Raw genomic sequence first — 12674 nt, 5'->3', positions numbered from 1 at the left:
CATTCAAGGAATTGATCCTCTTTTCCAAGGAAGTCCTTCAGTTTTACCCATTGAGGTCACAGGGGGTCATTTGCTTTCTCATTGGACTGTGTTTCAAAGCTTGAAGGAAGGGGTTGGGCTCTTCATCCTGCAGTTCCTTCCCAGTGCAGTGCCCTGATGGGAGTGGTGCTGCTGGGTTTGGTAGGAAGGGCTGGGAATGTGCAAAATCCCTGCCAAAAGGGATTTCCAGGATCAACCCTTTGGTCCACAAAACTGTGAGGAGCAAAGTCCCGAGTGGCACTGTCACCTGAGACAAACTAAAGGAAAAACCCACCTTCTTTTTCTTTTGAGTAAGCACACATTTATTTTCCTCATCAAGTTTTGTAAAGAAAAATAAAATGTTTAATAGCTAGCATTAGCAGCAAACTGAAATTTCAGAGGAGAGATTTTTCATGAATAATTCATTAAAATTTCACATCTGCAAGATTAGTCATCCAAATAAAATGCTAATGTCAAAAACATGCGCCGTCTATAATATTCTCATCAAATCTTTTTGCATATAATGATAAATGCTTAAATTAGTACAAATGATTTTATAAAAATATTCTATCATAAAATTATACCAGATAACTATTTTTTGGCGGGAGGGGGAGGGGAACCTTTGCACACTCATTATAGTGTATCTCCAAATCATATTGACTGGTAGATTTTAATAATCAAAATACAGAGAACACGAATTTGGCTTTGGTTGTGTGGTGCACTTTTCATCACTGGTGAGATTTTAGTAAACTGGAGAGGATTTGTGGGATTAAATTTTCCAAAGTCACGGGCAGAGGGGATTGAGCCAGAAGCTGATGTTTGGTCAGGGGTGCTCTGCATCTGTAGAATGGGGGGAGAGTCAGCTCCAGGTAGGGACTGGATGAGTCCCATCAGGATCCTCAGCCCCTCTCTTGGAGGACAGGGTGTCCCTACACAGGTCACCAGCAGGCAGACCAAGGGCTACAAAGCCATCACAGATTAATTGGCTGTTCCATCTCCCTGGGCATCTCGCCTCAGAAAGATGATTTGGGGGTTCAAATGTCCTGTTTGTCATCTTCTGACTGCCCGTAGCCCCAGATTTAGGGGGAGCTGCTGGGGTGGGTGCCACATGCAGCTTTTCTTGAGGAGCTGGCACTGAGCTGAGCAGCAAGACCATCATTTCCCCTCTCCCAGTCTGTGCTGCCTGGAGCAGTGGATGGGAATCTGGCTCTTGGCCACTTTTTGTATCATCTTTGTATTATTAATCACATTTCTCCTCCCTGGCTGCTCCATCATGGAACATCACACAATGCCTTCCTACTCCACCAGCAAGAGCCAGCTGGGAAATACCTTTTCCAGGCAGAAACGCTGTTTTCCACCACAGCTGAAAAGCATTTTTATGGGCAGTGGTGAGGCAATGCGTCTCTGAGGAATTTCCAAGGAAAACTGGAGCCTGTGAGTAGTTGTTCTGGGTTTCTCCTGTCCCAGAGGGAAAAGCTCAGGAGCTGGAGGCCCAGGAGGACATGGCAGGCAGTGTGCTCCTTGCACACCCACCTGCTCCCTGCAGATGATCCCATCAGTGATACTTAACTTACAGAGTCTGACAAACTTCACAGTATTGGACGAATTCAAGGGACTGGCAATTCCTGGTGCTGCTCGCTCACATGCAGCCACACATACACACACACCCTTCCTCACAACAAGGTGTAATTAGCCCTTCTTGACCTATTAATCAGGCTCAGTCTTCAATGATGATGTTAAACGTTCGTTTAATGGTGTGTTAATCAGGGCTATCTTTCATCCTCCTCGCAGTGGTGGTTAATTCTGGCACATTGAGCACTCTTCAACCTCACAACAGCCAAAAGGTACCCTTCTCCCCAGCAGTGATGGCTGAGGTGGTGGGACGTGGCCCTCAGGTGTGTTTGCAGCTTCCATGGTGTCCACATATAGTTTTTCCCCAAACCCTGGTGCTGAGGCATAGCAAAGTCCTTCTTTTTGCCTCATTTTGTTACCTTCATTAGAGACCTTCAAAGCACATGAGCTAGGAATGGCAAACAATATCATCTTAGGGTATTTAGCAGAAAATTAACCTTCCTCCTCCTTTCTCTGTCAACCTAGAGGAAAAGGGAAACCACCCCCATTTTGTGCTATTTTGTCTGTATTTATTTAGAGGAGTCCAGTGACCATTTTTTATGCCTCTCAGAAGCCTGAAAAACATTTTTTTTCTTCAAGTTATAATGTTAATTTGAAGGTAACCGTCCTTTCAAGGATTAATTCCAGCCAAAGCAATAACCATTATTTACCAGAGTTTGACATTTTTATCACTCATCATATTAGCAAATTTCCATTGAAAATGCTAAAATGGTTCGTCATAAGGCACATAACTGCTTTGGCTGTAAAAATGACCAACACAAGTGCCTGTACTCAAACATTAAATTATACTGTAATTAATAAAGACAGTTAAACTGTCTACTAGCAACAGCAATTTAGGTAACCACATTTGATCGGCTATAAATTGTAACTACATTAAAATTCCAGAAATATTAGCAATATGGATTACTTGATGGAAATAGGTGCTGATCACCAACACTCCTATTTTACAACGGAAGCACAGGTCATGTTGGCCACAAAACTGTGGGCGAAGATCAAGGCTGAGTACTTTTAATCTTGTGAAACAAGCAATTACAAATAGTTGCATCGATTTGTTAAAAAGCTTTAGGTGACATAAATTGTTTCCTGTTTAGCTTATTGCTCTGATACATAAATGTCAGCCAGTATAATATTAATTAGGGTCACAGAACAACAAGGGTCGGGTGATATAGTGTATGATCCGGGATGTGTCAATCCTTTGTGGAGGCAAGAGCAGCCAGGCCCCTTCTCGCTGCCACGCTCAACGCCTCGTTTTATGTGATGACAAAAGAAAGCAAAGGAAACTGTATTTTAATATGTGAAGTAATTGCTTTAGTACTAGTATAATTTTATGGTTTGGGATAAATTACAGTGTTTTCATTCTCCCGCGCTTGCCACATAGCATAAAAATCCACATATAGCATCAATAAAATAGAATACTGTTTATAAAGGCTTTCTGCTGCACAAGACCAACACTATTCCTCCTAGCAGATGGAAACTAAGCACACATTTCAGTCTGGTGTGTGTTTCTACACTTAATATTTTTTTTTTTAAAGCTGAAAAATGGGCTGTGCAGGTTATTTACTTAACATAAATCAAATGTATCATATACACTGTTTCTTTGGATTGGCATCCGACTTAGAAAAATACAGTAAGGTCCTGAAAAATCTGGAGAAAATTTATTAAATATGATTTTTACTGTAATAGAATATTAATGTAACCCAATGCTCATTTCCCATTAAGTTGATCCCTTTTTAATACACACATGCTTTTTATTATTTTGCACTCATGCGAAAATTCCACATTCAGAGAGTTTCCATCTCCTTAGGAATGTCTCTGGCAAAGGCACAGTAAGAAATCTTGCACTGAAAAAAAAAAAATAAATAAAAAATAGACAGCAAATATCGACCGATAAGATGTGGCAAAGTGCTGATGAACTGAAGCAAAAGCCAATGATATAATAAAGGGTAAAAAGGCATTCAGCGCTGCGAGGGGAACAGGAGAAACAATTACACTTTAAACCCCTCCTTCTCACTGCCACTGTACCACAGCGCAGATGAAAATGTTTGATTTGCAACATAAAAGATTCATTAATTACCACTTGAATATTTAAAGCTATTTTGCAGACTAACAGAGGTAGATAAAGCACTGAATTAAAACCTCTAATAAAATTGTAAAAATATTTCTGCAAGTTTACCAGCGTTGCAATTCCTCCCGGTTTAGGGAGCCAGGCTTGGCTTGTTCAGCATGGAATTATTTCGTTTTTGAGTGGGTATTTGAGGTAAGATAATGTGATTGCATGGGGCTATTTGTCTCTCATTCTCAAATGTTTGCAAAATACTTATTTAGATGCTCTGCCTTCACATGGGGTTGTCCTTCATGGGAGAAGTGGCTTTACAGAACAGAACAGTGGATGGCAAATGTGACTGAGCCATACATTAATTTTAATACATTTCCATATACAGTAAAAGCACATCTAACTGTGGTCTAATGCTCTCTTTGATATGAGGTAGTGGGGGGGAAAAAAAAAATCTGTTAATCCTGTTATAATTACCCTTGTTAGACTTAAAAAAAAAAAATAAAAAATGGAGCAGTGTCCTCTATTGCAAGGGTGGAGAACTCGTGCCAGTGGCAGAAATGGATATTGTGGAAAGCATCTCTGTAACCTTGTGGTACACCCTGAATTTACCCCATGGAGTCTGAGCTGTTACCTCTGGGATTACAGGATATTTTGTTGAAATTTGGAGATTGTAAAGAACAAATGATGAGTACCTACACAAAAAGCACACTGTAGCTTAAATAAAAATTAAGGATATATATTTATTTGCACAACTTCAGCCTGTGGGCGATGTAGCCTCAAAGTGCTGTGAGCCCCTCACCAGGCAATGTAAATCTTGGTGGCTCAGGAGCTGAATCTGACACTTGACAATTGCATATGTTAATTTTTACCTGTTTGCATTCAGTTGGCAGTTCAGTTGTGCTTTTTTTTTAGAAAAAAACACTTTCTATTTTTAAACAAGTGACTGAAATCCACCACAGTGCAGCGAGGGCTTGATTGCGGGCTGAGGGTTGAAAGATACAGCAACAGCACTTTTAACAGTATGTTAACGATGATGAGGAGAGCCAAAATGTATGGATTTAATTAGAGAAAAACAGTTACAGCTCTTTCTCATTGTCATTAATTTATGCAGTTAGCCAATGAAATTCAAAAAAATGTCCAGTTATATTTGGATGCACCCTTTACACAACTGTTCCTGTTGTAGTTGCTGAGTGTCCACAGCAGTTAAAAGGATTTTAAAATCATTCCTCTGTACTTGGCTGTGAAATTTCTGATTTCAGACGTCCTGGGTAGGTCCAGAGTCCCCCCAGGAGGCTGTTGGCAGCCAAGGGACCCCTGTCACAGGCAGCACTGTCTGCCATCACCTGGACTCCACCTTCACCAACAAACCATAATATCCAGGGCAGTCACTCCCAGTCCTGCCAGAAAGGAAAGGGCGTGCTCAAAATATTTCAGGCCTTGCCCTTGCTTATTGTTTTTGGAAAGTCTTTTGTTTTTTTCTTTTGGGGTTTTTTTTTTAATTTTTTGGTTTTGTTTAGCTTTGTTGGTTTTGTTGTTTTTTGGGGTTTTTTTTTCAACCCTTCAACCTACAAGTTAATGTTCATTTGTGCTGGGCACAATAAAAGCCTGAGCCTGTCACTTTATATCACACGAGGGGAGGAGCAGTTGGTGATGTTTGAAATATTTTAGACTGTAGAAAAATTCTTGTAGGTGTATTTTGCTGTGTTGAGAAAAAAAAATGGATTACTCCTAGCAGTTTATAACTAAATGAATGTCTCTTAGTAATTTATATATATATATATATATATCTTTATATATATATATTTTATATATATATATCTTTATATATATATATTATATATATATATATGTATTCCCACATATCCTTTTAATATGCTTTGATATTTATATAGGAATGAGGCTATGCTAAATAAAGCCTCCTAAAACTTGAAAAAGGGGAAGCCCAGGCACTGCAGACCTCCCCAGCCCCACCTTGCTGAGTACAGACATCCACATGGTTATTAGGGAATGGCAGGAGCTGGCCGTGACCTGGCAGTGGCTCAGGCCACTCTTTGCCTTTAATATTGAGAGTGGTCCTGTGTATTCCAACAGCAAACGTGCACACACAAACATCCATCACATTTTTGGCTTTGCTGCCTCTGTAGGCAGGCTGGAGGGGAAAATTGTATTCACTGGCCATGAAATGAATTGAAAACAAAAATCAGAGAAATAAAAAAGTCAAGCTTTTTATTATTTTGGCAAGCACGGGGGTTTATTTTTCACTTACTTGTTGGGCTGGGTTTTTTCCCCTGTTTCCTAGACGTACTGGACAGACTTGCACTGTGTATAATTGCATGGGCAGAGTCTGGAGAGCTTTCCAAACACATGATGTTTATACCTCATGCTCACACTGGCTATTTTTAAATATGGCTCCTTTCTGCTGCCTTTTCAAAGCTTTTGCCGACACCTCATGCAGTTTGGAGCACTCTCACCTGTTTACACCACCACCAAGCGCTGGCAAATTCAAAACAAAAACATCTGATAAAAATCAAATATTGTGTTGCTAACTGCAAAGTTCATTTCCCCTCAGAAGTCCGTCTTTAATTATAAAACCCGCATAACCCATTTCCTTTGGTGTGCAGAAAGGTGTGTAATTAAACTATCAGCATAATACCTTTCTACATGTAAAACCTGCACTTATGAACTTTAACTGCTGAATAAAAACTCCTATTACATGACCATTAAGTATTATGAATAAAGCAAGTCATTGTAGTACTTGATTAATTTTTATGCACTAACCATTGTGTTCTGCACAAATTTGGTTTCTTTGGTTTCTTTTCTTGGTAGGTGTCCCTTCTCTCAGCAGTCCTGGTGGATCAGTCACCTCCACCCACATCTCAGGTTGTGCTCCATCTCTCCATGCTTCTCTCCTTGCCATCCCCAAGTCTATGTGACCTTTCTGTGGTCATCATGGAGGAGGAGTGAGTTTTGCTGTGTCTGTGATAACCTCAGTGGATATTACAGTGAAGGGGTGGTGTGGCCAGTGAAGGGGGCACAAGGTGGCAGTGGGACAAGGTCCCTTCTATGGGAGAACTTGGTTGGTGCAGGGCTAAGCCCTGAATTCCTTGTCTCATCTCTGAGTGGGTTGGGGAGTTACACTCAGCTGGGTGGTTTTTAACTAATGAAGGAAATTGGATTTTTCTTCCTTCATGTGGATGTGGCAGCAGACCCTCAGAGGAGAACCTTTCCATGCTGCTCATGCTTCTGTTATAGGACCCCAGAAGCTTTGCCTTGTATCTGTTACCTCCATCCCTGGTCCTCCCAAAAATGTCTCCACCACATATCAACCTCTTGCCAAGTGAGGTGGGAAAGGAAAAATAAATATCCCAGCTAAAAGCCATAAATCCAAACCCCAAATTGTCAGCAGGACCGAGTATGCCAAGATGCTGAGGAGGACTCTGTGGTGCTGGTCCTGGCTGCCCAGGAGCCTGCACTCAGAGGACATCTCCAGGACGTCTCCCACCCTTTGTGCAAACATTCAGGTCCTCAAGCCATTATTCATCAGCTCCTTGCAGCCACGCTCCCATATGCTGCCTGATGATTATATTGAGGCTGATCTTTGAAGTCTGGAGTCAGGAAGTTTAGCTCAGTTATAATCAATAGCATTTCCAGCTCTTGGAAATCTGCACTAACCACTCAAGGCAGCCAGCCCGCATTATGTCCTTGTCATATGTATATATTTGCATGTTCATTAGCCATGTAGTAGCACAGCTGTATGTGGTTTCATTTAGCTTTTAATTATCTTCTTTGGGTTAGTGTTTTCATCTCCACCAGACTTAGCAAAGAAAAGAAAATCACTTAGGCAAAATAAATGCTTCTGAGCAGGTCTGGGGCAAGGAGTGCTATTTCCTCGTGCATCCTACTGTTTTATTGCAAAAGAGATGTTTGGTTCAAAAGTTCCAACATATATTAATAATAAATCTGTCTCTTCATTTCCCCCATCATTTGCTTATCTTATTCAGGTGGTTGTGGGTGTAATTTTTCATTTGCAGCAGGTGTTTTTTTACATATTAGATAAACTCCATCCTTACAATCCTTGGCATGGATGTTTGTATTTGCTCCAACAGCTGCTGTTCCAAAGCTTGCTCGCACACAGATCAAGGCATCCTCCTCTTTTGATGGAAGTGACTCATACCTCAGATGAGCTGAAAAAAAATACCATGCTCAGCTGCAGACACCTGCATTCATGCTCTGGGTTTAAGAGTTAGGATGTGGGTTCAAGCTAATTTTGTGCTCTTCAGGTTCTTATATGACACCCTTTATTTTGGTTTCTGGGAAATTTCCATTAGTAAGAACAAAACAAGGTGACTAATTTCTGTGTTGAACTTTCTTCTCCTTTCCTCCCACCCCGCCCAATAAACAAAGAAAAAAATTATGTGATTTATTTCATTCACTTCAATTACTTGTAACAAGGCCAACCCCCAGGGTCAAAGGCTCAGGGGTCATCTTTGGTTTAACAAGCAGTGGTTATCTGGGGTAGGATGCTGAGTCCCCCCCTCCTCAATGTCCTGTCCCTGGTGTGTATAGAATCAAGCCCTGTAGGAAGTGTTGATGGAGAGGCAAATCTTATTTCACAGGAGTGACAATGAGAACTGACCTTTTAAATATGCAGTGACTCAAGAGCAGCCTGGTGAGGAATGAAGGATGGTGCTGCAGGAGTGGTGCTTGCAGAGCTTCAGCCAAATGCAGCCAAAGTGCTCTTGGTATCAAGAGATGGATGTAATTGCCTGTCATGGTTCAACCACAACATAATCTCAGCTCTGCTGCCTGAAATTAGAGATTTAAATTTTTTTCTCTTTCAAACAGTGGAGTAGAAACACAGACATGGCAAGAACCTGGAAATCCTCCACTGCTGGCTGTTTCACAGGGCTGTGGGCTCCTCCTTGGCTGCTGGAGGATAACACTGGCCCTCTGCAGGGAAACACACCACCTGGCTGATTTGCTGATCAGCTTGTGCTCTTTAAGAGCCCTTTGAATCAGCTCAGGGTAAAAGTCACCAGTTAAAAAGTGCTCTCTAGTACAGGCATATTTGTCCACCTTCATCCTTACCGTAGGTGATCTCTAACAGCCTCTCATTGTGGAGCAGAGCACATATCAGGTGGATGAGCTAAACCAAGGCCTACCTGGCTCTTTCAGTGGTGGTTGTTGGCATTTTACTGCCTTTGACAGTTTTTTCCTTCTTGGTTGAAGGAGTGAGACATACTCGGTGCTGATGCAAGGAGGCACAACTTCACTGGAGCCGACAGTTCTGTTTTCCTGCTACACCAGTGGTTTACTTCGAGAGGAATTCCCAACTGTCTGTTGGGGAATTGGAGCCAGGCAGCTGGGAGCAGATGGTGTCTTACCAAAGGGCAATAAATGTTCATGAGTTAGACTCCTCTGCATCACCTTTCTCTCACAGACCCAGAGTAATATCTGGAGCTGGCCCCTGCTTGCCATTTCAGGAGCTCTCCTGTAGCAAGCAAAATATATTTTTATCGTTTGCTTACCTTGACACTTCCAACATTTTCCCAGCAAGCTGAAGGTGTAATTAAATGACATGCCAGATGCTGGTGTGCTTTATATTATACCACCACTCAGCTGGGCTAGCGGAAGGGAATGAATGGAGTCTTAAGACAGCTCTCCTATAGATAGTTATTATCTCTTTTCAATAAAGAATGGGTAAGGTTGAGCAGAATGTCAGTAAACCTGTAATTTTCTAGCCCTTCAGTTACCTCTGTTCTTCTGATCCACCAGTGATGTGAAGTTTTGTTGTACTTTGTTCCGTCAATTATGGCATCACTCCAAGGAGGTGGCGGGCTCCTGCCTCGCATATGCATATTTATGATAAGGTATGTTCTGATCTTCCTGTTGTGCCTGAAACCAGGTGTTTCTGGGCCTTTTGAGGTGGGTTTGCAGCAAGGCCTCTTTTGGGCAACGAAGTTTTTGGGGCAAAGCTTTTTAGCTGTGGGCTGAAAAAACAAAAGCTTGCCGGGAAAATGACAGCAAAGGTTCATAACTTCAAACTTAAAGAAACAAAATCATTACTGTAACTTTAATAATAAGATTTCTATAATGTATTTGCTTACTTCACTGTATCTGCTACCTCAGAAGATGGATCTAGTGTATCCCTTGGCTGTTGCACTCAGGTTTTAGATTATTCAGTTTTCAGCTTTGCAGGACACCAGCCCAGTTTTCAGGGAGATAAGATGTTGGCTGACAGAAGACAAACTTGCCAGTGAGATTTATTTACTTACTTGGAAGTGGAAATGTTGTTTTAATAATCCAGCCAACCCAGGAGTGGAGGTGTTGAGCATTCTCATGGCTGGCCTGGAGAGGGGTTTGCTGCAGCATGGTGTGGTCCTCCCTCTGCCAGAGAAGTGTGCTCTGCATGGAGGGCAGGCACTCCAGCCAGGGAAGGAGAGAACTGCAGGAGAAAGGACTGTTTTTCTTTCCCAGACTTTGACAATTCTTCATCTAGATATTTATGTTTATCAAGAGCATGTGAGACATAATGTTTTAAGACCAATGTTGTTAATGGGTTGATGACTCCTGGTCACCTTGAGAGCCAATGACACTGGCCAGCCCCAGCTCACAGAGCACTAAGTCCAGCAGCTGCCAACAAAGTTCTCCTCTGCTCTTTTGGGGTGAGATTTTCCATTTGACAGAAGAAAGCAGCAGCCTGAAACTTTCACATGTTGTCAGTTCAGCGAGTGCAGGGCACCTCTTTCAGAAGTGAGGTGTGCTCATAATTAAAGATTAATTTACTAGCACTAAACCCAAAGCTTTCCTCAAAGTCTACTGTCAACAGACACGCTCCCTTTCAGTGACATTTGCATTTCTAATTGGGACTGCTTATTACCAGAAAGTCTCTGCAGCTGAGATTTAATTTTATATATTTGCTGGTTGTTCTCTTCAACTACTGCTCTGCAACTGATATTACCCAGTCTCTCTTGCAGAGTGTGAGTGCCTCTGAGTGGGCATAACTTCACCCTACCAGGTGGGCAGGAGCATGTGCACGTCAGGAATCCATGATTTGCCTCAAGAAGATACTTGTCAGTGAGAAATCATGGAAAGGTCAGTCCATATAGGGCAGCCAGATGTGTAGAGGAACAAGATCAGAAATGGAAAGGTCAGCATTCTGCTTTTGTGCCATGGTTAATGTTTTCTCAATTCTTTCAAACAGGAATATTTCTACTTCAGAAGATACAGATTCAGATTCTTAGAAATCTTAGTAGAGGAGTGAATCACTTTCCTTCTCTAATTTACTGATTGACATGTTTTCCGTTTGTCCTGGAAGAACTGATCTTAAGAACTCCATTTAACAAGTTGTAGCACACTTTTTAGACCCTTAGTAATGGGAAATTATTACTAAGTGGGCTTCCGTGGCATGGTGCCCCCCATCCCTATTTCCTGCTTTGGGGCAGGTATCAAAATCCAAGGACAAAGTCCCAAACAGGCCATGAGACAGAGCCTGCCCAGAAGAGATTGCTGCTGGGATAGACAGGAAAGAAAGGAAATATTATTATTCCTCTTTAACAGATGGGAAACCAAGGCGCAGAGAGTTGAAGAGGCTTGCCAAAAGTCAGACAGAAATCTGAAAACAGCCAGGAACTGAATCCAGGTCTGCTGAGGCTCAGGCCAGTGCCTTAATCACTCGACTTCTCATAGTTATTATATTTCTGCAGTTGTTATTCACTAGGATAGACTATGAAATTTCTGCCTCTAGCTATAGCTGCAGTGGTCCTGCAGCATCTTCTGCCCCCCATGTAATTCCTCTACCTTTTTTTCCCCCTGTATGTGCCAAAACATCCCTTTCCTCCTATTCCTGCTTCTGAAGGTGCTCAGCAAAGCTCAGCCTTCATTTGTGTGCTCCACCCCTGGCCTTCCTCACAAACAAATTCCTTTCTTTTCCGACATTGATTCCATTTGCCCATAGCCTTGTGACAATTCTTGTCTGGTGCTGAAGGCACCAAAGTTGGCTACAGAACCTTCACGTGGCTGCTGTCAAAACCTCCCCAAATGAGATGCTCAGTGCCCTGGAAAGGAAGAATTTGTAGGTACTCCCACACATTCCAGTCCAAAGCCTGGCCACAGACCCCTGCACGCAGCTCAGTGCTGGAGGAGTTTAAGCAAAGGGCCTATGCAAATCCTCTCCTATCCATCACGGAGGGGAGTCCTTCATACTTCAGGAATGATGGGAGAAACAATCTATCGATATTCCGTAATGAGCATAAATGCCCTTTATAAATTGTTTCCCTTTTATTGACTCTAAAGCAAATGTAGCCGTGAATGCTGTACATTAATACATTTTATACCTTCTAATGGTTTGATGGCCTCATATATCCAGTAATGCTGAGAATAATCATTAGATTGTAAGGAGTGCAAAATATGTTTTATCACTTGAAAATGGAATTCCTTCTTGAAAGGTAAAACCAGTGGTAGATCATTGATTTGAAAGGTCAGGGTTAAAAAGCTTATTAACGACTGGGTTAAGCTCTAGTAAAATTCTTTGTTTTACTCAGCTGTATGAAGCATTTAGCTAAGTGAGACTCTTCATTAGGACATTAGTGCTTTTATACTAGCTGTGTAAGGTAAGAATCAGTAATTTCCAGCTTATGTTCAGGAAAAATGCATTGCAAGTGGCACACACACTCCAAATAACACCAGGTGACATCTGGGTGCAATGGAAAACAACTGCTGCAGCATCCAGGGGTGGGGGGCAATCCCAGCTGGTGTGTGCAATCCCTGCCTCTCCCTGTCCTGTGTGGGGACCCCCAAACAAGCCCTGGCCAGGCAGAATTATCAGGTTATCAGATATATCAGGTTATCAGATGTATCAGGTAGTACAGCAGATTACTAGGTAGAAATACTGGCTTGGGTACCAGAAGCCACATACTTGTGTCAGGATGCCACAGTGCTGAGTTAATGAGCCCCAGCTCCCTATGGG

Source organism: Zosterops lateralis, assembly GCF_965231275.1.
Source record: "Zosterops lateralis genome assembly, chromosome: 11".
Taxonomy (NCBI): domain Eukaryota; kingdom Metazoa; phylum Chordata; class Aves; order Passeriformes; family Zosteropidae; genus Zosterops; species Zosterops lateralis.
The sequence above is the reverse complement of the archived record's forward strand: the minus strand, read 5'-3'. Positions refer to the sequence as shown.